General features: G+C 39.5%; 1 long non-coding RNA gene and 1 pseudogene across 1 annotated transcript in view; one reads left to right on the top strand and one right to left on the bottom strand.

Annotated features, from left to right (window-relative positions):
* Positions 1-27469, top strand: part of LOC140628790 (uncharacterized) — a 303795-nt gene that overhangs the window by 253560 nt on the left and 22766 nt on the right. The window lies entirely within an intron of this gene.
* On the bottom strand, positions 23019-23881 carry LOC140627830 (dr1-associated corepressor-like; annotated as a pseudogene).

Below are 27469 nucleotides of genomic sequence, written 5' to 3'. Positions count from 1 at the left end.
TTGCATCTAGAGTTGAATTCTCAGCTGTTTTATGAGAACTCACCTACTTTTTCAGTGATAAAGTCTTATTAAAGGAAAATACTATGGGAAATTTCATAGTTTTGTGTCATTATCAGAGACAAGCTTCTTTTGAGCAATTTCTTTAAAGATGAGTGTGTCATGGCTACTCAACAGGTAAAATTAGTCTCAACTTGCTATAGTAATCTTTCTGGATTATGCTTATTCTCAATCTTGTGAGTGAATGGCATGGAGACTCAGAAACCTTTGATGAACAAGGGGAAGAGAAGATCCTGGATGTGAAATAAACTCTGCATGCACTGAGTATGGGGAGTTTTCTACCATCTGGTTTGTGCCTGGGTATGGAATCTCCAAAATTTTCCCTTCAGAATGGTTTGTTGCCATAAGAAATCCCAAGTTCTATAAAGAAGAGGATTACCTGGCTGAAGGCAATTAGGAAGAGGGTTGTCACGGCCAAAATATCCCCCTGGGTATTTCTTCACCTTCTCAGTGGAATCATAAGCATCAAAATGTTAACAGATACTGGATATCACTACTCTCAAGCAGACTCAAAGAATAGCTTATACTAAGATTAAGTTTATGGCAACCAGAAGGCAGTCATTATACCTTCCTGTTAAAAATAAAAAATGTTGCCTAAAGGTGCACTTGGGTGGCTCAGTCAGTTAAGCATCTGCATTTGGCTCAGGTCAGGGATTCAGCCCTGCATCAGGCTCCCTGATCAACAGGGAGCCTGCTTCTCTCTCTCTCCTGCTCCCCCTGTTTATGCTCTCTCTGTCAAATAAATAAATAAAATCGTTTTTTAAAAGAAATGTTGTCGGGATCCCTGGGTGGCGCAGCGGTTTAGCGCCTACCTTTGGCCCAGGGTGGGATCCTGGAGACCCGGGATCGAATCCCACATCGGGCTCCCGGTGCATGGAGCCTGCTTCTCCCTCTGCCTGTGTCTCTGCCTCTCTCTCTTTCTCTCTCTGTGTGACTATCATAAATAAACAAAAAAAATTAAAAAAAAAGAAATGTTGCCTAAAGAGATATAAATCATTGCATGCTAAAGAAATTCCATTTTTTTCTTCAAAAGATAAAACTCTTTATGCTGGATGTTTCATAATAATAAATAAAATAGATCAGCTGTGGGTCCCTGAAAAAACTGTCTCTTATTTTAGAGTAAGTGTTTTTAACTCAGGTCCCACAAATGGGCATTAGGGGGGGTCCCTAAACCTGATGCTGTATGTAGGATTTTGTGCATTTTTTATGAGATGAAGTCCATAGATCTCAAGATTTGTAAAAGATTCATAATATAAAATGGTTAAGAATCACCAAAAAAGTTATTTTCCATTGTTTCTTCATTATTCTTCATAATCCCTCTTGCTGTAAAAATATTCCATCTTAGGAAGGGCTTGGTGACTTGCCCAATCATTTGATGGACAAATTATGAACATGGAGCCTGGTCTTTCTAAGAAAAATGAAATAAGACTCACCAAGCTTTACTAGTTCTTTTTAAAATTTTTAAAAGATATTTATTTATTTATTCATGAGAGACACACAGAGAGAGGCAAGAGACACAGGCAGAGGGAGAAGCAGGCTCCCCGCGGGGAGCCCAGTGTGGGACCCGATCCCAGATCTTCAGGATCTCACCCTGGGCTGAAGGCGGTGCTAAACTGCTGAGCCACCCAGGCTGCCCACTAGTTCTTTTGTAAAAAAAATTATTTTCACTTATATAAACAATATAGGTAAATAATATAAGTTGCAAAAAGGATTAGAGTGAAAAACAAGCCTTCCTCTCTAAAGCTTCCCCCAGACACCTAAGTCAGAGTTTCTTGTGTACTCTTCTGCTATTCTATGCATATGCAGGCAAATAAATATGTGTACACATTTTCACAGAAATGGCAGCTTAATTTACTTAATGAATTTACTTTCTTTTTAAAAGTATATCTTCGAAAAGGTGCTTGACATCACTAATCATCAGGGAAATGCAAATCAAAACCACAATGACATCATCTCACACTTGTTAGAATGGCTTTCATCAAAAGGACAAGAGGTAACAAGTTGGTAAGGGTATGGAGAAAAAAGAATCCTTGTGCACTATTTGTAGGAATGCAAATTGGTGTAGCTGCTATGGAAAACAGTATGAGGGCTCCTCAAAAAATTAAAAATAGAACTATCATATGATTCAGCAATTCTACTTCTGGGTATATATCTGAAGGAATTGAAATCAGGATCTTAAAGAAATATCTGCACTCTCATGTTCACTGTGGCATTATTCACAATAGCCAAGATATGTAAACAACCTAAGTGTCCATCAACAGACCAACAGATAAAGAATATGTGAGATATATATATATATGTATATATATATATAATGGAGCCATGAGAAAGAAGGAAACCCTGTCATTTGCAACAACGTGGATGAAATTTGAGGGTGTTGTGCTAAGTGAAATAAAAACAGAGAAGGGCAATAAATGCTGTATGATATCACTTATATGTGAAATTTACAAAAGCTGGACTCAGAGAAACAAAGACTAGAGTGGTAGTTACCAGGGGCAGGTGTGGGAGAAATGGGGAAATATTGGTCAAGAGGTACAAATTTCCAGAGGCACCTGGGTGGCTCAGTCAGTTGAGTGTCTGACTCTTGATTTCATGATCAAGGGTCATGAGATAGAGCCCCATGTCAGGCTCCATGCTAGGCATGGAGCCTGCTTAAGATTCATTCTTTCTCTCTCTCTCTCTCTCTTCCTCTCTCTAAACAAAAAACAAAAACAAAAACAAAAGGTACAAATTTCCAGTTATAGGATTGACAAGTTCTGGGGATCTGATGTATAGCATAGTGACTATAGCTAATAATAATGTATTATATACTTGAAAGTTGCTAAGAGAGTAGATCTTAAATGTTTTTACCACAAAAAGGGAATGGTAATTATGTGACAGAATGGAGGTGTTAGCTAATTCTATGGTGGTGATCATATTTTAATATATAAATGTATCAAATTAAACATGTTGTAGGCCTTAAATGTATACAATGTTATATGTCAATCCTATCTCAGGAAAGATGAAAGGGAGGGAGTATATCTTAGAAATCCTTCCATATCCATATGTATATGAATCTTCTTTCTTTTTTATTTTTATTTTTTTAATTTTTATTTATTTATGATAGTCACACAGAGAGAGAAAGAGAGAGAGGCAGAGACATAGGCAGAAGGAGAAGCAGGCTCCATGCACCGGGAGCCTGACGTGGGATTCGATCCCGGGTCTCCAGGATCGCGCCCTGGGCCAAAGGCAGGCGCTAAACCGCTGCACCACCCAGGGATCCCTTCTTTCTTTTTTAATGGTGGCATAACATTCTATTATATGATTATATCCTACTTTCTTTGACCAATTCTCTATTGATGGATATTTTCATTATTTCCAATATTTTGCTAATACAAATAAAGCACCAATGAATATCTTTGAATATGTATCATTTTGCCTGTTTGGTGTGCAGGTCAGATAAAGTTTGGAAGATAATTGTTGGTTATGTGTTGGGTGCTTTTGTTACATATTCTCAAATTTCCATTCATAGAGATTTTCCTAGTTACCTCCTGCTAGCAATGTATAAGAGAGAATATGAGTTTCCCTGCTGTCATCATCAATAATGTTGTTGAGCTCTGACAAATTGATGGGTTGGAAATGATATTTTAGTTTTAATTTATAGCTCTCTTATTATTATCTAATTTTTAATTCACAGTCTGAGCATACATCAGAGTTCCACATAGAACTTAGTACTGAAGCCATAGCAAAGCCCACTTTGGCATTCTGTTATGAGCAGAAGCATTCGGAGACAAGGCAACATAGGCAAGAGAATACGTATTATTTTCAACTATACTCCACCAATGCCTCATCAATAGTATCATCAACACAGGTGAAGGGCTACATCACTACTGTTAAGAAGGTATTTAAAGAGATAGCTAATTTAATCGATGCCTCACTCAAGAGTGGTGTTTATGAGAGAAAATGGATAAAGATGCACAGATTCTGTTCTATTTGGTATATCATCATCTAGTTCCTTTTGTGCTCTCCTACATGCTAGTGGTACCACCACTACCAACAACAAAACAAAAAACCTGTGTTAAAGTATGAGCCATTTTAAGTAGATGTTAGAAGTTTAAGTGTAGGGACGCCTGGGTGGCTCAGCGGTGGAGCGTTTGCATTTGGCTCGGGGTGTGATCCTAGAGTCCCAGGATTGAGTCCCCCATCAGGCTCCCTACAGAGCCTGCTTCTCCCTCTGTCTGTGTCTCTGCCTCTCTCTCTGTGTCTGTCATGAATAAATAAATAAATCTTTAAAAAGAAAAAAAAGAACTTTAAGTGTAGCTTCACAATTAAAAAGAAAATCCTTGTTTCTTTCTCTATTTTCTTCTTTTCTGGAATAGTATTAAAAATATTATTAAGTCCAGGGGCACCTGGGTGGCTCAGTCAGTTAAGTGTCTGAATCTTGATTTCGACTCAGGGTTGTGAGATCAAGCTCCACATCTGGCTCCATGCTCAGTGGGGTATCTGTTTGAGATTTTCTCTCTGCCCCTCCTCCCCATGTGGTCTTTCTCTCTCTCTCAATCTCTCTCTAATATAAATAAATAAATCTTTTAATAAAGATATTATTAAGTCCATTAATACAACACATGGATATTTTTGTACTAATTTAACAGGCTTTATAAAGGAGATTCTTTTGCAAGTAGCCTATAGGTGGGCAATATTTTTACTTATATGATAAATATGGTACAGCCATAAATGAATTCAAATCTGAAAAAACACATTTGAAATGATACTTGTATGTTCACTATATTTGTTAAATTTATTTATTTATTTATTTATTTTTAAAGATTTTATCCCTGGGACCCCGGGATCATTCCCTGAGCCAAAGGCAAACGCTCAACCACTGAGCCACCCAGGCATCCTAATATTTGTTAAATTTAGACCAATATCTGGAGAGGTTAAAAATGAATACTAATAATTATTATACCTAATTTATTTTTATAAGACACCAATTAAGAAGAAATGAGGTAATTAGAAGAATCTTCACTTGAAATAAATATAATAATCCCAAACAATCCTTTAAGCCACAGAGGACCTGGGGTTCCCTTTATTATTAGCTAATGTTGATCTCTCTGTATAGCCATTAATTATTGGGAAAATTTGTTAATATTTAAAGTCTATCAGAAAAAGAAAACTGTAGGGCAGCCCGGGAGGCTCAGCGGTTTAGCGCCTGCCTTCAGCTCAGGGCATGATCCTGGAGTTCTGGCATCGAGTCCCGCATTGGCTCCCTGCGTGGAGCCTGCTTCTCCCTCTGCCTATGTCTCTGCCTCTCTCTCTCTCTCTGTCTCAAATAAATAAATAAATAAATAAATAAATAAATAAATAAATAAATATTTAAAAAATAAAAGAAAAAGAAAACTGTAGGATGGGAAAAAATCTCAGTATGTTTACTCTACGACTAAGATATGTATGTATGTGCATCTCTCTCTCCCTTTCTCCCCCCACCCCCTGCACACAAATATAGCTGGTTATAATCATGTCCTTTTAATAGGACTGACATTTTTATTTCCTGAAAATAGTCTTTCAATAGTTTAGATGTAAGAAATGTAGTACATTGCCATTATAGGTGACATTTACTCTAGCATACAGATTAGACTCTGGGTATTCAAAATTTGCTCTGATTAATCTAGAACTCTGTTACATTCAACTAAATAATTTCTTGAATGTTTTGAGGCCCTATCACTATACATTCATGTTTTTCTCTAATAGTACTTTATAGAGAGAGTGTACAGTTACATTCTTCATGAAAGCTACTTATTTGTCATTTCAGTGATATGTTTCCAGGGATAAAATTCAGCTAAGAATATCAACGTATGAAGTTAGTCAGAAGATGAAAAAGCTAACCATGCCTTCTGAGGAATCCACTTAAAATGATTCAGTGGTGCTTTTTAATATTCTAAGGCTAAGAGAAGTTTTAAGTTGTAACCATGTTTTGGAACTTCCAATGTATTAAGTAGCAGATTGGAGAATCATTGAAAATGAGAATAATATATATTTTTAATGATACTAGATCCATTTATGACACCCATTTCCTATCACCCTTAGAAAATAACTCTAAATGTTATTGTAAAAATGAAAACATGATGCATCTGAGCAGTTTATTAGATTAATTTGGAATCTATAGACCCTGACTTTCATGTTTGGCATATAAAATGTGTTCAAATTAATTAATACACATTATGATCTCACAATATGCAACCCCCCCAAAGAAAGGCCAAACGAACAAACAAAAATACAAAAACCGGTTTGTTTCCCTTAAAAAGCTTATAATTTAGTTTGGAAAGGCCCCAAGGAAACAAGAATCAGTTCATTGAAATAGTAATTAGGAAGCATTGAAAGAGGGATCCCTGGGTGGCTCAGTAGTTTAGTGCCTGCCTTCAGCCCAGGGCACGCTCCTGGAGACCCGGGATCGAGATCCTGGAGACCCGGGATGGAGTCCCACGTCAGGCTCCCTGCATGGAGCCTGCTTCTCCCTCTGCCTGTGTCTCTGCCTCTCTCTCTCTCTGTCTCTCATGAATAAATAAATAAAAATTTTAAAAAAGGTTAAAAGGAAACACTGAAAGAAAGTAAGTGACCATCATGGTAGAAGCATCAAAAATCTTAGGCCAAAAATTACTAAAAATTGCATTTACTTGTAAGACCTTCCACACCTAGTGAAAATCTTGCAGGATGAGAAGCTTTCACAGGTGCACTGGAACTAGCTAATACCAGCGACAAAAGGCAATTTTTACATTTTCAGGAATTTTTTGAGAGGGTTGTGAAAGACATTTGCAAATTTAAGTTATATAAACTTACAGTTATGTACAAAGGAAATAAATACTTGAAACTCATCACTTCCTTTTCTTCTAAACTAAATGTTTTATTATCTACTTTCTGAAGTTAACAACCATTGTGTCTGCAGGATAGAAACATAACATAACATAATGGTGGCTACCAGTTTAAAATCAGCCATGGAGGGACGCTTGGGTGGCTCAGTGGTTGGGCATCTGCCTTCTGCTTGGGTTGTGAACCCCGGATCCTGGGATTGAGTTCTGCATCGGGCTCCCTGCATGGAGCCTGCTTCTCCCTCTGCCTATGTCTCTGCCTGTCTCTGTGTGTCTCTCATGAATAAATAACTAAAATCTTTAAAAAATATATATCATGGAAATAGGCAAATGCTGCAAATCACTGCTTTTTGCTTTGGAGAACCAATGGTTAAACATTTATCAATACACCATTGCTCCTCTAGCACATGGGGTTGGAATTCTAGATCTGAGGAACATTGGAAAATTAGATACAAAATATCTCATCAAGCAGGTGAGAAGGGTGTGTCTGAAAGTGCTTTGCAAAAAAAAATAAATAGAATTTCTAAAAAATTGGGGGAAGAAAGGTAGTACTCCAGATGAGTTAGTTAAGCCTCGTGATGACTTCGTATCCCAGTGATCAGGAACTCCATCTCTATCAGGAGATGTCAGGAGGTTTTTGAAAGGTGAACATGACTGGCTTTTCTCCAGAAGCCCTGGGGTCTGTACTGAGATTCTCTGATGGAAGGTTAACAATAAACTCCTCACAATCTTTCCAACTAGTACTTCTATGATACCTCTAGTACCATAAGGTTTCTAGGTCGTATGGTTTGAACAACAGGACTGTTTGCATCATAGCCTGGACCTGCTGTAGAGCTTTTTTTTCCTGCTCTATGCCCTACATAATGCTGGTGGACTTTAGAGTTACCCAATATATGGGTCATAGCGTGTGAGCACTTTTCTAGGTACCTCCAGAGTCCAAAGAGACTCATGAGGTGATGTGCTCCTTTGTGGTAAGAACAGAAAAATGCAAAAAATATTTATTGTTGAGGGAATGTACTGGCACACCCTAGACCACTGAAGTCCTAAAAATGTTGTTAATTTTGTGGAGGTCCTGAATTTTTATAGGGCTTATCTCTCACTTTCTGGAGTGTGTGTGTCTTAACATTGGAAATGTTGCAGGCGTGTCTTTTCCTTAGCCAGTTAGATTAGCATGATATTATCAATAGAGTGGACCATTATGATGCTCTGCAGGATGTGTAGCTGATCTAGTTCTCTTTGGACTATTTTGTGAAAGAGCACAGGAGAATTAACATATCCCTGGGGCAAGACTGTAAATGTATTCTGTGGTATGGTCCCAGGAAATAAAAGCTATTTCTGATCAGAATAAAAAAGAATGCAATCTCCAGATCAGCAGCCACATAGCATGCACCTGAGATCCCGTTCAGTCGATCTAGCACAGACATTATCCCTGGCACAAGCAGCTGAAATTGGGGTTACTGCTTGGTTTGCAACAGCCCACTTTTGTCTTCCTGGGTTTGTCCAGGTTTTACAAGGACCACACTGGTTACCCAAATTAAGATAGGATGAAGAGTATCACCCCTGTATTCTTTGGGATGGCATTAATTTCTGCCATTTCCCCTAAGATTGAATATTGGTTTTTGTTTGTTTACTATCTCTGTTGGGCAGGAGGGCAATTTTAGAGACTTCCACATGGCCTTTGCCACCATCATAGCTCTCATCTTGGTGCTTGTGCCAACTACTAAGGGTGTCCACTTCAATTATACATTTTGAGGCCAAGGAAATGGCTACTGGGTGGGTCTGCAGACCCAGCGAGACCATTCTGATCCAGACCCGAACCATGACTCCGTGTATTATCTGGCTCTCATTTCTTCCCACTCTCATAGAGGGTTCATAATAATGCTTCAGCATTCAGATATCAATGTCAACTTGGATTCTGTGCCCAACAGTTCTATTTTATTTTATTTTATTTTATTTATTTTATTTTTTCGAGAGAGAGACAGACACAGGCAGAGAGAGGAGCAGGCTCCATACCGGGAGCCTGACGTGGGACTCGATCCCGGGTCTCCAGGATCACGCCCTGGGCCAAAGGCGGCGCTAAACCGCTGAGCCACCCAGGCTGCCCCCCAACAGTTCTCAAAATGTTTGGATGCTACCCCTTCTTCAGTGTAAGTAGCTGTGGGTCCCTCTTGGAACAGACTGGGATAGTCATTACTGGTGTACTTACCATAGTGTTGCAGGGTCCTTCCTTCTAGTGATTTGCCTTTCTTTCAGTCAGTAGGTTCAAGTTCCAAAAACTGACTTAAATCCAGGAACAGGGCAAGAAACAGGGACTTTATTGGCATAACTGTGCTCAGCCACCCTATCATCTGTCCTTGATCTCACTTGAGTTTCTGAATTGAGTAGCTGCCTTCTATTTTTTCCCATAGTAAATGCCATGTTCTGTTAAATGTCTCCATTACTGTTTGAAGGTCAGGGTCACCCTGCTTTTGAACTTGTTGCTCATTACTATAATTATATCAACCTGGCTACTGATGGTTAGAGCCCTGCCACCTGGATTCTAATGTATCAGGGTATTGTATTTCTGGTCATTGTGATGATAAATGGTGTGTCCTCTTAGTCCTCTCGATAAATACAGGCCTCCAGTGGGTTTTCTGGGCTTATATAGTATATCCACTCTAGCATTCCCACTTCTATCACATATCTTCCACTACCTGCCATTGCAATTCTGGCACCTGTACCTAGCTTAGGAGAATCGCTGCATTGTCCAAGTGTGGAAAAAGAACCATCCTTGAAGTCCTTGCCAACGAGTCAAATCCTGTTTCCTGGAAGAATGCTTCCAAATCACTAAACTCTCCCTTATGCAACTTATCCTATTTAGTCAAGAGCCCTCAGAATCCAGTCTCACACATATCCCGCCAACTCAGGCTAGCACATATTGGCTGGGATCTGCTTCTCCTTTGAGGTAGAGCTCCTTTCCTACTGTAGTGGGAAGAAAATTTTTCTTTCTTCCCTTCTTGGTTTTTCGGCTGGTCTAATAATTAAATTGATGTACAATAGAATTATCAAGAGAAAAACTCTTAGAATACCGGATGCCTGAGTGGCTCAGTCAGTCGAGCACTTGCCTTCAGCTCAGGTCATGATCCCAGAGTCCTGGGATCAAGCCCCACATTGGGCTCCCTGCTCCACAGGGAGTTCGCTTCTCCCTCACCTTCTGCCCCTCCCCCACTCGTGCCCTTGCACTCTTTCTCTCAAATAAATAAAATCTTAAAAAGAAAAGAAAGAAACATTGTCTTCTTCCTGTACACAAGGAAAACTGAGTATTCCCCAAATAGCTGAAGCTAACCACCTTAAATACCATCTTCAGCTAAAGGCAGAAGATATTGGGGGTAGGGAGTCAGTTATGGGAGATTGTAGGGCAAAGCACAGTAAACACAAGTATGGTTGTTATGAAGATTTAGGTTATCAGTCTTCTCCATAGATAAAAGTTTCTAGAGATTTAGAGTCATCCCTCCAGGACACCACCACCACCACCATGACCTTCATGGTAAGGCCAAAAAGACACCTTTACAAATGGAGATCTTCCTTATACATGTAAATGTCTCTTACAAAAGGATAACTTCTACAGGTTTTGAAGCTCTTTGGGCTTCTCTTTTGTCTACAGTTTCTAAAAACAAAACAAAACACCTTAGAAAATCAGTATACCAGAGGCATATCTTGGATGGCAAAATATGCTCCCTTTCACTACTTTATTATCAGGCTAACATTTCCTTGGCCAAGTCATGATGTGTTTCAATCGTAGCTATTGGCCTAGTGACCAGAAGGGGGTTGAGCACAGATCCTGAAGGGGGAAGGAGATGGGTGGTCATATGTAGCCTTAATGTTGCAGAAGCCTCTGCATCATCTTCAAGCAAGTAGGGAGGATTAGTTTTTTAGAGGGAGGAGAGGCTGGAACATTGAGGGGAATCTATCTGGGGATTTAAGACATTGAGCATATTAATCTGGTTGTCTTCATCCTTTGTCAGAGTCCTATTCTCTTCCAACAAACGTAGATTTAGCATAACATCTTATATTTAAAATTTATTGGGATCCCTGGGTGGCGCAGTGGTTTGGCGCCTGCCTTTGGCCCAGGGCGCGATCCTGGAGACCTGGGATCGAATCCCACGTTGGGCTCCCGGTGCATGGAGCCTGCTTCTCTCTCTGCCTGTGTCTCTGCTTCTCCCTCTCTCTCTGTGTGACTATCATAAATAAATAAAAATTTAAAAAAATAAAAATAAATAAAATTTATCTTCTGGGGATCCCTGGGTGGCTAAGTGGTTTAGCACCACCTTCAGCCCAGGGTATGATCCTGGAGTCCTGATATCGAGTCCCACATCGGGCTCCCTGCATGGAGCTTGCTTCTTCCTCTGCCTGTGTCTTTGCTTCTCTCTCTGTCCCTGTGTCTATCATGAATAAATAAATAAAATCTTTTAAAAAAATAAAAATATTTTAAATAAATAAATAAATAAATAAATAAATAAATAAATAGAATTTATCTTCTGGGGTGTCTGGGTGGCTCAGTTGGTTAAGCATCTACCTTCACCTCAGGTCATGATTCAGGGTCCTGAGATTGAGCCCCGCATTGGGCTCTCTGCTCAGAAAGGAGTCTGCTTCTCCCTCTCCTTCAGCCTGCCCTTCCTGCTGCTTGTGCTCATTCTCTCTCTCCTTCAAATAAATAAATAAAATATTTTAAAAAAAAAAAAACTATCTTCTTTGGAATTCTGATATGCTTAAAATTAAGTCCCAGGCCTGTTCGTCAGTTTCTACCCAATTCTGTCCTTATGAAAGAAGACTTCACACCTACCTCCATTTTGGCCTCAGTCTGTACTTTCTAAATGACTTAGTTCTTTCTAGTTTATCTCTTAAACTAGAGATAGGCCAAAGACCCTGTGGCAAAGCATCCCATGATGGAACCTGAATCTACCCCCTCAAGCAACAGGATCTGCCCCAAACCAACAAGACCTCGTGTGATTGACCTCAAGACTATGATCAACCCGACCTTTACCACCCACCTGCAATGCCCACCTATGGTGTCTAAATGGGCTGTCTCTCAATTCAATAGGGGTCCCCAAATGTGAGGTGACAATCAGGTGGAAGCCAGTGGCACTGAGTAAAAAGATTCACCTGAGACAGAACAAAGGAGAAGGGAGGCCATTGACTACACCACAAGGGAGCTGTGGGCAGGACAGCAGAGAGACTATCTACAATGAGTCAGTGGGTAGGGGCTGTTCTTAAAGGGAGAAGATGAGGAGGTATGGCGACACATGGAATCTTCCCCTTTTTGGTAACTGTGACTGGTTATAAGTAGTCCATTGGTCAGTTAGGGCCTATGGATATCTTGATGGGGGTCGCCTGATGGGCCTGTGTGTATTCAGCCAGGGGGCCAACGTGGGCCCTTTCTATATTCCATCACTCAAGCCTGGTTGCCTAAAAGTGGCCTCTACACCATCAACATTTGCCCCACATTTTCCCTATATAAACCTAGAAGTATCTTCAGCACTTTGAAGACAGATGCTAGTCCACTGTTTTCCTGATGTTGGCCTCACAGAAATAAATTCTTTTGTTTCACCATCCACTCTGCCTTTGGATTTTGTCAGGGGTGAGTGCTGAATCTGGTCTGTTTGGAACTCCTGGAGCCAGGTGTTCTTGCATCCCCGTGCCCTGGGAACACTTAGAGTTATTTTTTCCCCCTCATATTTTTTAAATGTGTGAATCATAGCCTCAGCTAGTACATTCATTTCCACCAGTATACCTTCCCATTTTCACCATTTCCCATGGTGAAAGTTTTAACAACAGTACTGCTACCTTGTGTCAAAGGCTCCCTATGTTCCACCTTTCACCAGTGATGAAATACTCACTGCTTGTTGAGTGGCAGGTGATCTAGTTCCTAAATGTCTCAGATCTGGCACCAACTATTGTAGATCAGGTACCCCAGGAAGCAGAGTCCCAGACAGAGTTTGCAGTGCAATAAGATTGGTAGAAAGGGGTCAATACCCATAGAAGAGGTAGAGGAAAAAAGATTGGGAGGAAGGAGAATTTAAGCTGTGTGTGGGTTTTATTTTTTAATATTTTATTTATCTATTTGACAGAGAGAGAGAGAGAGAGAGACCACAAGCAGGAGGAGGGGCAGGCAGAGGGAGAAGCATTGAGGCCAATGCTGGCCTCAATTTCAGGACCCTGGGATCATGACCTGAGACCAAGTCAGATGCTTAACTAACTAGGCCACCCAGGCGCCCCTTAGCTGTGTTTTAAAGTTAGTAGAAGTCTCAGCTGACTTGACAGCTCTAAAGATAATTCTTTCAAGTTATCTATGGGTTGAAGTTAGATGATAAAAAACCTTTATACTCCTTCTGGAATAAGTCATTAGGTGTAGGGGGAGGGGGCGTGATCTTGGTTAGGGTAGCTCCTGCATCTGAGGCAATCATTGAAGACAGCCAAGAGCTGAGGGCTGTCAGCAATACTCCCAGAGACTAGCCATAAGTGGTGGGGAAATTTTTTTTTTTCCTGAAGGAGGATCTAAGAGGCACATCACAGCATCCATCAAGTAGAATAGCAAAATATCTTTGATAGTTTCTAGATTTCCAGCTTCCAAAGAGTGCAGAACTGCCTCGAGATGGATGTGGTAAACAAAAGCAAATGTTGTTTAATGATCTATTAGGTTGAAGCATATGACATTGACATTTCTGCCGGCTAAATGAATATTAGCAATTTCATACTGTCCAACTTAATAGAATAAAAGGGAAAGGAACTTGCACTGGGCATGTGCTCATATTTGAATGTTTGTCCATTCTAAAATTACCTTTCAAATAACTTCACCTCCCACACAGCCCTACATCCCACCCCCATCTTCCCTGTTTTGGATACTCATTAAAAACCCTGTTACTAAAGCATCTGATGTTACCTACAGCCATTAGTAAAATAAAGCCTCATGAATGCAATGAGAACTTATCTAGTTCTATTCACTATATCCATTCCACCTCTGAGTCTTGAATCTTGTTCCTCTCCTCACTTGGAATGCTTCTCTCTCCATTGCCCCATGCCTTAACTAAACAGCACCCTTCCCCAAACCTACCTCCTCCTTATAGCCTCTTGATAACACCACATTCATCATAGCTTCCCTGAGTTGCTTTAGCGCTTAAGGCAAGTTCACCACAATCTAGGATTTTATCATGGTGCAATATGTCTTTTGGAAGGACTCTGAGTCATATGTGATGTGGAAATGTTGGGGTTCAGAGCAAGTGGTCAAGAAAGAATTATTGAGACCTCTTCAGTTCAAAAAGGTGGTTTTATTAAAGCGTGAGGATAGGACCAGTGGGCAAAAAGATTAGGACAGTGGGATTGTGAGGAGTAACTGATTACATATTTTCACGTTGAGAGGGAATTAGGGGTAGCAAAAGTCTCTAAGGAATTTAGAAGCAAGATTTCCAAGACACCGAAGGGCTAGCTGTTGTTGGGAAAAGGTCATTTGCTACTGTCTAGTAAAACCTTAGTGGTGAGACCCTTCATATGTATATCAGTGGGCCTTATGCTTGGAGGATGATTGCTAACATATATCTTGGGGGCAGAGATAAAGGAAGTTTCCAAAGGAATGTTTATATGTTAAAGGAGACTTATAGGATCCTAGAGGTTGGGATGATGTTAAGGTAAGATTGCCTTTTGCTCTTAGCAAAGTATTAACATCGAGGCAGTTGATTTCCTAAAGGAAAGTCACTCTGCCGGTCTCAAGGACTTGTCAGTGGGCTGTAAGGTGTAAGGAAATTTAATATTTTCTTTTGCCTTTGTTTCCCACAATGATGTGGACCACCTTTATTTTGCCAGATAGATGTGAGTTCCTCGGAGGCAGAAGTTTTAACGTTTAAGTCCTGTTTTGCTCACATCCTTAGCATCAAAATGGAACTTCATTATTGACAATCAAGTGGACTTTAAAGACCTTTGAATATGTATATTTCCTACTTAACCTATTTTGACTATCCTTTCAAAGCTACATATACATAAATAAACTAAATCATTCGTAAGGACTCAAAAAGCTGAGGAATAGTTAGGAGCCTGTCAAAGTATTCTTGGAAGGTGTGAAAAAGGTGAGGTGAGAAGAAAAACTGTAAATACTCAGAAAGCAGAGGCTATGAATTTGGCTTTCTGATTCTCTCTCCCAAAGAACTGTGTGCTTCCCTTAACACTTCTCAACATTTCTAATTACAATTGGCCTTTAAACAACATGGATTTCAACTGTGCAGGTCCACTTATATGCGGATCTTTTGTATAAAACAATACATTACAGTAAGTGACTTTTCTTTTCCTTATGATTTTCTTAATAACATTTTCTTTTTCCAGCTTACTTTATGGTAAGATACAGTATATTATACTAACATTGTCAAGGAGGAAGTCCTTCCTCTGCCCTGTGGTCCTTCTAGCTGGACTCTCAATCAAAATGACATATGACAGATAAACAGAAAAAAAATCCAATTTAATAAATGTACATATGGGGAATCCACACAGACATAAAATTCCAAAGACAATGAGGCAACATGAAGCTTATATGAACTAAAGAGAAGAGTAGGGATCAGGGAGGAAGGCCATTAGCAAGAAGGTGAAAGGAGATGTTCGGAAAAACAAGGTTGCCCTATGATGCCGATGAGTTCCTTAGGTAAAGGGAAGTCTCTGTTAATAGCTCTCTTCCTTTCCCATGCAAATTTAGGCAGTTGAGGGGCCGGGAGAGAGCTTTTTCTGTGTCTGTGGGATTTTGATTACTTTTAACTCAAAATAATCTTTTTTTTTTTTAAAGATTTTGTTTATATATTCATGAGACACACAGAGAGAGAGGCAGAGACACAGGCAGAGGGAGAAGCAGGCTCCATCCAGGGAGCCCAATGCGGGACCAATCCCTGATCCCGGGATCAGGCCCTGAGCCAAAGGCAGGCGCTCAACTGCTGAGCCACCCAGGCGTCCCTCAAAATAATCTTTATGCTAAGTGGCCCATCTTGGGGCAGCCTGCTCTGGGCCCCTACAATAAACAAAACATGCATTAATCAACTGTAAGGCTTCTAGTCAAAAGTAGACTATTAGTTGAGTTTTTAGAGAGTCAAGAATTATACGTGGATTTTTAACTCCATGTTAGGAGTTAGGATTGCTCCTAACCTCTGCATTGTTCAAGGATCAACTGAATCTGTTTATATCATTATTTAATTTGTTTCTGTCCCACTCCAACTAATTTATAAATTCCATGAGGGTAGAGACCATATTTGTTCTACTCACCATCACATTTCCAGTGCCTAAGACAGAATAGACGCTCAACAAATATTTATTGAGATAAGTATTAAAAGCAGTAGTTTACTTTCTTTTAAAGATTTTATTTATTTATGAGAGACGCACACAGAGAGAGGCAGAGACATAGGCAGAGGGAGAAGCAGACTCCATGCAGGGAGCCCAACACGGGACTCGATCCTGGGACTTCAGGATCAGGCCCCGAGCCAAAGGCAGTACTAAACCTTTGAGCCACCTGGGCTGCCCTAAAAGCAGTAGTTTAATGACTACCATTTGGAAATGCCTTCAGCTCCAGGGGCTTCTAACCACCAACTCCTGCCCCCGGTCAATGCTCTAAGATGGTTTCTTTCACCGTATCATATTTTCTTATTTGGGAATACCCCTGATATACAAACATTGTCAACCTTTAATCCCTACTACAAGAACTCAGCCCTCCCTCTTCTGGGGGAAATGTTTAGCATAGATTTGTTTTCATTCAAGAGGTTCTCTATCCTGTGACTGAATCTACTACCTGGACCCACAACATCCACCCATAATATCATTAACTGCAGTAAAACAAGCCCATCTTCTGGCAACGACAACTCCAAATCGACACCACAAAGTCTTGAACCTCCCCCGCCACCCCGCAGAAAACATTTCTCCAAATTCTGCCCTGAAGATCTCCATGTAGACACATCTTCCCTAAACCACCACTTATGCTTGACTACAATATTGAAAATGATTTCTTACATTTACTACTCAATACAGGGTTATCAAACCTATGAATTTATTCTCTTCGCTCTTCTCTCTGTAGGTTTCCCAACAGTTATCTCTTTTCTATGCTATTCCGGGTGTATGTGTGTGTGTGTGCGTGTGTGTGCGTGTGTGCGCGCGCGCACTGAATTGTGAAATGTGAAAGAGTTTATGGCATGGTGGAATAGAGAAAGAGTGTCAAAGAGAGAAAAGATGAAAGATCATTTCAATATCTTTTTATTCTGCACTTACAAGTTTTCTATTGCTGCATTACAAATCACCCCAACAGTTAATGGTTTAAAATAATACCGATCATTTATTTTGCTCACAAATCTGAAATTTAGGCAGGCCTTGGCAGGGGCCTTTGTATCTGCCCTGCATGGCATCAGCTGGGGCAGCTTGAGGAAGGGCTGGAGGATCCACTTCCAAGATGGCTCATTCACACATGACAAGTCAGTGCTGGCTGCCAGCTGGGAGCTCAGCTAGGGCTGAGGGTTGTAGGGAGGTAGGGCTGTTGGATTCCTCATAGCGCAGTGGCTAAGTTCCAAGAGTGAGCGTCCCAAACCTAAATGGATTATGTTTGGTTATTATTAAAGAATTCAGCTGAAAATCCCAAGTATTGCCTGATCCTTTCTCTGATTTTCATTTACAACCACCTTATTTCAATAAAATATTTGAGGCAGAAGCTCCCTTTATTTAAGATAGATACCGTAACCTGGGGATCCCTGGGTGGCGCAGCAGTTTGGCGCCTGCCTTTGGCCCAGGGCGCGATCCTGGAGACCCGGGATCGAATCCCACATCGGGCTCCCGGTGCATGGAGCCTGCTTCTCCCTCTGCCTGTGTCTCTGCCTCTCTCTCTCTCTCTGTAACTATCATAAATAAATAAAAATTAAAAAAAAAAAAAAAAAGATAGATACCGTAACCTTAAAACACAATTCTCTACACTCCGGGTTCTGAGAGATGGTCTACATTTTTGAGGGGGAAAAAAGTATGTGCACAGTTGGTGTGCTTGTGCATTAGCATGCTGTGTGTGAAGACATACGTACACGCCTGTGTGTTTTTACATGTGTATATGTTATGTTTATGCATATGTGTCTATGTGTGTCTGCATATGGGAGTGTGTGTATATATATGTGTGTCTACCTATGTTGGTGAGACTATGTGTGGCATGTAGCTTCTGTGAGGATATCAATCATTATTGGGAGATCTCCAGTGACTTGAAGAATTGCTGCAAGACCAAATGATGACATGATACTTTTGAAAAGAAAATTTCGCGTTATGTGCACATTCAACAGACCTCAAATATAATTCTTTTTAAGCTACACATATGTTAGCACAAGTCATAGCATTTTCTCCAAGTGGCCTCTTGGTTTACAAAACTGAATAGAAGGGCTTACCTGAACCATTATCTTTTAAATGCTGTAGCTTCAGAAGTCCTGATAAAATACAAGAGATACTGTAGAGGAATCCATTGAATTTCCCTCACCAGTTATGATTCATGTCATAATACTTGTACCTAGGACAATCTGAGGAATACTTCTGAAATGATTCATTTGTTCCTAGTTCAAATGAACAAAGAATGCAAAGAATTTTTACCTTTTTTTTTTAAAGGAAAGATTTAGGGGATTCCTGGGTGGCTCAGCGGTTTTGTGCCTGCCTTTGGCCTGGGGCGTAATCCTGGGGTCCCGGGTCCTGCTTCAGGCTCCCTGCGTGGAGCCTGCTTCTCCCTCTGCCTGTGTCTCTGCCTCTCTCTCTCTCTCTCTCTCTCTCTCATGAATAAATAAATAAAGTCTTTAAAAATGAATGAATGAATGACTTAATGTTTTGAAAGAATGGATGAAAACACCGCTCCAACCCTGGTATCTAATCATGCTAAACCTTATTTCTATGGTGGTGGGGCATTTACAAGCATTATCTTTGCTTATTTTTGTTATGTATATACAGTCACATTCACCTTTCTTGGTGTATAATTCTATAATTTTTGACAAAATGCATAGAGCTGTGTAATTGCCCTCAAAATCAGCATAAGAAAAGCTCCCGTACCCCCAATACTACTTTGACTTGCCTCTTTATAGTCAAACATTCCTGTTCCCCTAACTCCTAGTAACCACTTACCTGTTTTCCTTTCCTATAGTTTTGCCTTTTCCAGAATGTCATAGAGATGAGATTTTACCATGTGAGACCTTTTGGGTCTGGCCTCCTTCACTTCGAAAAATGCATTTGAGATATGTATGTATCTCTAGTTTGCTCATCTTCATTCTGGAGTAAGATTTCATTTTATGAATGTACCACTGTTGGTTTATCCATTTGCCTGTTGAACAATGTTTGGGATTATTTCTAGTTTGGTGTTATTGTGAATAAATCTGCTATAAACGTCCATGTGCAGGTTTTGTGTGGGAACCTAAGTTTATATTTCTCTAGAGTAAATAGTAAATATTTAGGAGTGGGATTACTGGGTCATATAGTTAACTGGTTAACTGTATGTTTGACTTTATAAGAAAATGCTAAGCTGTTTTCTGGAGTGACTGTACCACTTTGCATTTCCATCAAGAATGTATATTCTAGTTGTTCTATATCTACACTAATACTTTGTATTGTCAGTATTTTTTACTTTAGCCATTTTAATAGGTGTATAGTAGTATCTCATTGTAACTAAGGATGATCATTGTGTGCTTTATCCAGTTTCTTTGGTGAAGAACTATTTAACTTTTTGCCTACTTGTGAGGAGTTGTATGCTTTCTTATTATTGAATTTTGTGAGTTCATTGCTTATTATTCGTCAGATATCTGATTTGCAAATATTTTCTTCAGTCTATAACTTGTCTTATTCTCAATGGTGTCTTACAAAGCAAAAGTTATAATTTTCACAAAATCTGATTTATAAATTTCTATTTTATGTATCAATGCCTTTGGTTCATATCTAAGAACTCATTTCCTAATATAAGGTCACAAAGATTTTCTATGTTTCATCTAAAAGTTTTATAGTTTAATATTCATATTTATGACTAATGTTTAGTTAATTTTTGTATTAGGTATGAGGTGTAAGATAAAGTTCATTTTTTTAAAGATTTTATTTATTTATTCATGAGAGAGAGAGAGGCACAGAGAAGCAGGCTCCACGCAGGGAGCTCGACTCAATCCCGGGTCTCGATCCCGGGACTCGATCCCGGGTCTCCAGGATCAGGCGCTGGGCTGACGGCGCACTAAACTGCTGAGCCAACCGGGCTGCCCGATAAAGTTCATTTATATGTCTAGGATGTCCAATTATTCTAGTAACATTTGCTAGTAAATTATCTTTGTATCAATTAACCGTTTTGAGTGGGTCTATTTCTGGAATGTTTACTCTGTCCCATTAATCCATGCATCTATCTTTTTTATAATACCACAATGACTTGATAACTGTAGCTTTATAGTAAGTCTTGAAATCAAGAGTGTGAGTCCCTCAACTTTCTCTTTCTTTTTCTTTTTAAAATATTTTATTTATTTATTTGAGAGAGAGAGCACAAGTGGAAGGAGGGGCGAAGGGAGAGAGAGAAGCAGATCCCAGTATCATGACCTGAGCTGAAAGCAGATGCTCAACTAACTGAGCCACCCAGATGCCCCATCAACTTTATCTATCTTTTTCAAAATTGTTTCACTTATTCATGTTTCCTTATCATTCGATTAAACCTTAGAATTAGTTTCAGATATACTCATGACTGTGGTGTATTTTTCCATGAATTTAGGTCTTATTCGATTTTTTCATCATTGTTTTGTAGTTTTCAATGTCATATACTATTCATATCTTCTAGGTTTATCAGTAAATATTTTATTTTTATTGTAGCTATTTTAAATGGTATGCCTTTTAAAAATTGGAGTTTTGTTTTGTTTTTTAAGATTCAGACAGTTTTTATTGGGGGCTTTTACTCAAACACCAGGGAGGCACCAGGAGCAGACATCCCAGCTGGCTCCCTGAACAAAGTCCTGCAGTTTGTAAAGGGGTTGAGGAAAAAAAAAAAAAAAGGAGTTTTAGTAATTCATTATTAATATATGGGAATACATTATATTTTTATATATTATACTTGTCTCCTGAAATCTTGTAAATTCATTAACTACTTCCAGGAGCTTTGATTTATATGATGTATTTTATTTTTTTAAAGATTTTATTTATTTATTCATGAGAGACACACAGAGAGAGGCAGAGACATAGTCAGAGGGAGAAGCAGGTTCCTTGTGGGGAGCCTGATGCGGGACTCGATCCCAGGAGCCTGGGATCATGGCCTGAGCCAAAGGCAGATGCTCAACCACTGAGCCACCCAGGCATCCCTATATGATGCATTTTAATTGTTTTTTTTATAACCTTGAAAACATTTTTATACATTCAAATTTCCTTTAGATTTACCCATATTTTTGCCATTTTTTTGCTCTTCTCTCCTTTTAGCATCTCATATTTTTCCATCTGAGATCACTTTCCTTCAGCCTGAAGTATATACTTCATACTTTATCCTTTATACTTTTTCCTAATGGAAAGCTTTCTCAGTTTCTTTTTTTTTAAGATTTTATTTATTTATTTATTCATGAGAGACACACAGAGAGAGGCAGAGGGAGAAGCAGGCTCCATGCAAGGAGCCCAACGTGGGACTCGATTCCTGGTCTCCAGGGTCACGTCCTGGGCTGAAGGCGGCGCTAAACCGCTGAGCCACTCAGGCTTCCCACTTTCTTAGTTTCTTAATATAAAAGTGTATCCACGGGAAGGGAAAAATAAAAGTGCATTTTTTACAGAGGACATTATGGTCCATGTAGAAAAACCAAAAGAATGACAAAACAACTCCTGGAATTAATAAGTGAATGTAGCAAAGTTGTAGGATTTAAGGGTAATACACAGAAGTCAATCCCTCTCCTATATGCCAGCAATGAAGTAGAATTTGAAATTAATATGATTTCATTTACATTAGCAACCCCAAAATTAAATACTTAGGTATAAATCTAACAAAATATGTACAAGATCTATATGAGAAAAATTACAAAGATCTAATGAATGAAATTAAAGAAGAACTAAATAAATGGAGAGACAGTCTGTATTCATAGATAAGAAGACTCACTATTGTCAAGATGTCATTTCCTTTCAACTTGGTCTATAGATTTAGTTCAATCCCAATCAAAATCCCAGCAAGTTATTTTGTAGACATTGAGAAACTAATTCTGAAGTTTGTATAGACAGACAATAAATCCAGAATAACCAATACAATATTGAGGGAGCAGAACAAAGTTGGAAGACTGACACTATGTGACTTTAAGACTTACTATGAAATTACAATAATCAAGACAATGTGATACTGGCAAAAGACAAACAAATAAACCCATGGAACAGAATAGAGAGTCCAGAAATAAACCCACATAAGTCTAGTCAACAAATCTTTGACAGAGGAGAAAAGGCAATACAACACCTGGATATTCACATGCAGAAAAATGAATCTAGACAGACTTTACATCCTTCACAAAAATTAACTCAAAATGAATCACAGACTTAAATGTAAAATGCAAAACTATAAAATTCCTAAAGGAGAGCTGTGATACTGTGACTTATAAGAAATACATATTTGGTGATTCAGATGACCAAACTATATTTCTCATACATATTTGGTCTTTGTTCACAGTTCCTGGTTCATAGGTCCCAAAACCCTTGGAGTTTCTCATGAGAAGAGCAATAAAGGTGCCTTTTGTTATGTTAATGAGGCGACTCTCAGGAAGCCCTTAGGTCACCTAAGAATGGGAGAACCAATCACAGGATTAGAGGGTTGGTACTTTCAGTCTCACCCCACCTAACTCCCACCTCCACAGAGAGGAGAGGAATGGCAAATTGGGTTTAATTGCTGAGATATTAATTTATTTTTTATTTATTTTTATTTATTAGAGAAAGAACATGAGCAGAGGGAGAGGCAGAGGGAAAAGCAGGCTTCCCGCTCAGCAGGGAGCCTGATACCAGACTCAATCCCAGGATCCTGAGATCATGACCCTAGCCAAAGGCAGATGCTTAATTGAGCCACGCAGGCACCCCAAGATATTAATTTTTTAATAAATTTAAGAACAGCTTTATTTTCTCTCCTCTCCCTAGAGCAACTAAAGCCATCTAAAAGGGGTGTGGTCTGGGAAACAGTGGGCACCAGGAGTCCTAGTTCCCTTCATTGTCTGCATCAGGTGCTAAGAGGCCTGGGAGTGCTGGGGGCAGAGGCAGAGTCAAGGTAAAGGGTGTGAAAGGTGTGAGGGGACTCTAAGAGTGGGCACGGGGTGGCCAGCCTGAGATGGAGCCTGTGGTGTCTTCTCTGCCCCATCAGTGTCTATGTCCATAGACTCATCCTGCTGCTCCAAGTCCATCCCTGACAGCTTCTTGTCCTTGACTTTGCTTCCCATCCTACCATTCTTCCAGCCACTGCTGCCTGACTTCTGGCCCCTGTGGGGACCCTTGTTCCTTTGCATGTCGCTATCTTCCCTGTGTGCCTGCATGTCAGGCACAGAGGCCACCAGGTCCTTCAAGAAGTCAAACTGCTGGGGTGCTTGGATGGCTCGGCTCAGTCAGGTAAGCATCTTTCAGCTCAGATCATGATCTCAGGGTTGTGGGATTGAGCCCCGTGTTGGGCTCCACACTCAGCTCCAGGTCTGCTTGTCCTTTTCTATCCCTCTCTGCACCTTCCGCCATGTTGGTGCTTCCTCTCTCTCTCTCTCTCTCAAATAAATATATAAATAAAATATTTTTTTTTAAAAAAGAAGTCAAACTGCTGCTCCAGCTCACTGTGATGCTTCAGGTGGGATGTAGTCATAGTTTGGTGCTTCAGGACTGGGTCACCTGGCAGGCCTTCTTCAATAGCAACTCCAGGAAGAGCTCAAGCAGGAACTTGAGCACCAGGAGATGATGATAGGTACAGCTGCTGTCACTTTCCCAATTTCTTCATCAGTTTGCATGATCTTTTTGATCCACCCCAGCAGGAACCACATGCTATACTTCTTGCTCAGCATCAATTTAATCAGTCATGACTATATAATGAAGCCTCCACAAAACCCCAAAAGGACAGGGTTCAGAGAGTTTTCAGGTTGGTAAACATGTAGAAGTTCTGGGAGAGTAGCACACCTGGAGAAGGCATGGAAGCTCTGTGCCCCTTCCTCACACTTTGCCTATGTATCTCTTCCATCTGGCTATTTCTGACTTCTATCCTTTTAGGAGAAATCAGTGATCTAGTAAGTGAAATGTTGCTTTGAGTTCTGTGAACTGGTTGAACAAATTAATTGAACCCAAGGAGGAGGTCATGGAAACCTCCAATCTGTAGTCTGTCTGTCAGAAGCACAGGTAACAACCTGGGCTTGCAACTGGCATCTGAAAGGTGTGTGGGGGGGAGACAGTCTTATAAGACTAAAATGTTAACCTGTGGAATCTGGTGCGATCTCCAGGAAAATGGTGTCAAAATTGAGTTGAATTGTTAAGATACCTAATTGGCGTCCGGAGCATTGCTTGGTGGTGTGGGAAACCACCCCCACCTCCCCACATTAAAATTGGGTGCTCAAACCACAAAATAGCATAGGAAAAAGATACAACACCAAAGGCACAATATGTATGAAAGAAAAAATTGATAAGCTGGAATTCACTAAAATTAAAAACTTCTGCTGAAAGATAGTGTCAAGAGATTGAGAAGACAAGCCACAGACTGGGAGAAAATATTTGCAGAAGACACATCTGGTAAAGGACAGCTATCCAAAATACATAAATCACTCTGAAAATGCAACAAGTAGAAAACAAACAACTCAATTAAAATGGACCAAAAATCCTTAACAGAACCTTCACCAAAGATGATACACGGATGGCAAATAAGCATATGAAAGGATGCCACACTTCACATGTCATCAAATAAATGCAGATTAAAACAAAAGTGAATTACTACTGCACATCATTTTAGAATGACCAATACCCAGAATATGACAACACCAAATGTTGGTGAGGTCGTGGAGCAACAGGAACTCACATTCATTGCTGGTGGGGGCACAAAGTGGTATAGCCACTTTGAAAAACAGTTTAGTAGTTTCTTACAAAACTAAACATACTCTCACCATATATCCATCAACCTTGGTATTTATGCAAAGGAGCTGAAAATTTATGTCCACATAAAACCCTGCACATGGATGTTTATAGCAGCTCTATTTATAATGCAGGAGCTTGGATGGAAGCAACCAAGATGTCCTTCAGTAGGTGAATGAATAAATAAATTGCGGTACATCCAGGCAATGGACTATCATTCAGCACTAAAAAGAAGTAAGCTACTAAGCCATGAAAAGATATGGAAGAAATGTATATTAAATGCATATTACTAAGCGAAAGAAGCCAATCTGAAAAGGCTACATACTATATGATTCCAACTCTGTGTATTCTGGAAAAGGCAAAAATATGGATAGTAAAAGATCATTAGTTGTCAGAGGTTTGAGGTTGGGTGGGTTGTGGGCCAGAGAGGGTAAGGATGAATAGGTGGGGCACAGAAAAATGTTAGGGCAGCGAGAATATTCTATATGATATTATAATGATGGATACATGTCATTACATATTTGTTTAAGCCCATAGAATGTACAACACCAAGAATGAACTCTAATATAAACTATGAACTCATGATGATGATGATGTGTCATTGTAGATTCATCAATTTTAAAAAATATGCCACTTTGGTGTGGGGTGTTAATAATAAGGGATGCTATGTATGTAGGGGGCAAAGAATATATGAGAAATCTCTGTAGCTTCTCTCCAATTTTCCTATGAATCTTACACTGCTCTAAAGAAACAAAGTCTTAACTTTAAAAGTGTATCCATTTTTCCCTCAGTCTTCAAAGATACTTTCTCTGTGTACAGTTCTTATGAGTAGTTATGGAAGTAACTAGTTTCTTTCAATATGGTGAAGATATTATTCACTCCTCTACCTTCCATTGCTGCTGTTGAAGCGTCAACTCTTGGTCTAAATGCCATTCCTTTGAACAGCATCTGTCTTTTATCCTGGTCATTTTTTTTGGTTTTCCTTTTGTCTTTGCTGTTCTACATTTTCATTCTGATGAATATAGGTGGGATTTTCTTTTACTTCTCTCATTTGAAGTTGGGGGACTTCTAGAATTGTGGATTATGTATTTCATCACTTCCAAAAATTAATAGCAGTTATATATTTATTCCCTTTCTACTATCTTTTTGGAATTCTAATTAAATTATTGTTAGACTCTTTCATTCTATCCCCCATGTCTCTTAATCTGTCTTTTGTATTTTCCATCCTTTATTTTCTCTGTGACACCTTCGGGATAACTTTCTGACTTATCTTCAAATACACCCAATTATCTTCTTATTCATGAGTAAGCTATTGGTTTTATGGATTAATCCATAATATATCTGTCTATATCTATACATGCATGCATATATATCCATCCAAATTCATATTCATATCTATATCTATTTGTTTATGTACATGTATTCATTTCTATAAGTTTTAACTGGTTCTTTTCCAAATCTGATGTCACTTTATAAGGTTTTCTGTTTGCAAAAATATTTTAAGTTCACTATTTATTTATTTATTTATTTTTAAGGTTTTATTTATTTATTCATGAGAGACACAGAGAGAGAGAGAGATAGAGAGAGAAGCAGAGACACAGGCAGAGGGAGAAGCAGGCTCCATGCCGGGAGCCCGATGCAGAACTTGATCCCGGGACTCCAGGATCGCACCCTGGGCCAAATGCAGGTGCTAAACCGCTGAGCCACCCAGGGATCCCCTTACCCAATAATTCTATATGTGGAGTCTTAGTGGATCTCTCTGTTGTCTATTCTCTCTGCTTGTTCTCATGCACAGTATTTTTTTCTTGTGTGAATGATACTGTTTGCTGTTAAATATCTTTGAAAATGTAGTTATACAGGGGCACCTGGCTGGCTCAGTTGGTTGAGCATCCAACTTTTGATTTTGGCTCAGGTCATGATCTCAGAGTTGTGAGACTGAGCCCCACATTGGGCTCCATGCCCAGCAGAAACCTGTTAAGATTCTCTTTCTCTTTCTGCCCCTCCCCCTTTCCCCCTCTAAAATAAATAAGCAAACAATAAAATTAAATTTAAAAATGTATTTATAGGAATAATTTGAGTATTATGAACGATGCAAAAATATACAAAAGAAAATACATATCTGCTTAAACCAAATATATAAGGACACTATCTGTTCAAGATACTTCAAACTAAATTCAATGCTTGAGGGTTTTGACCTTGTATTTTTTTCCCCTTTGGCATTCCATAAGATGTCAATTTCAGCTAAAAATACACCCAAAGGCCAATTCACTTGTACTTCACCCTGACCCTAATAGTATAGCCCTTCGGGATTTCTGCTTATAATAGTGATGGTCTCCTTTTAGACTCTCCACCTTAGACAGGCCATGTCACCCTAGCTGTTAAAACTAAAGTTCTAATTTTTTCAGGTTGACAAAGGTCTTCAGTGGCCTCTGGGCTCCCTTTACCAATCTGGGTTCCTACTTTCCTTTCAAGTTTGCCCTAGAAATTCCTCACTATCTTGTCAGCTTTTCAGTGCT

Source organism: Canis lupus, chromosome X (assembly GCF_048164855.1).
Source record: "Canis lupus baileyi chromosome X, mCanLup2.hap1, whole genome shotgun sequence".
Classification (NCBI taxonomy): domain Eukaryota; kingdom Metazoa; phylum Chordata; class Mammalia; order Carnivora; family Canidae; genus Canis; species Canis lupus.
The sequence above is the reverse complement of the archived record's forward strand: the minus strand, read 5'-3'. Positions and strand labels throughout refer to the sequence as shown.